Below are 296 nucleotides of genomic sequence, written 5' to 3'. Positions count from 1 at the left end.
CCGCCCGCCCGGCATCTCCCGCGCCCGCTCCGCGCCGCCCCGACCCGGCCGGCTGGGTCCCCGCCGCCGCCCGCCCGGCCGCCCGCCCGCGGTCGCAGCTCCCAGACAATGGAGCGGGAGCTGGAGCAGCAGGGTGGGAGGGAGCGAGCACGGCACATGGGCTGCCCCTCCGCCCCGCCGGGTCCTAGTGCCCTACGGATCCCCAAGCCCCGAGCGCCCCCGTGCACCAGGTCGGGGAGAAGGCCGCTTCCCTGGGGGACGGAGCCACAGGGGCTGACCCGCCGCTACCGAGAGGG

The sequence above is a fragment of the Lynx rufus genome, unplaced genomic scaffold (genome assembly GCF_022079265.1).
Source record: "Lynx rufus isolate CCGP_SWC_20201006 ecotype Redwood Valley unplaced genomic scaffold, mLynRuf1.p SCAF_9, whole genome shotgun sequence".
Taxonomy (NCBI): domain Eukaryota; kingdom Metazoa; phylum Chordata; class Mammalia; order Carnivora; family Felidae; genus Lynx; species Lynx rufus.
Note: the sequence above shows the minus strand (reverse complement) of the source record.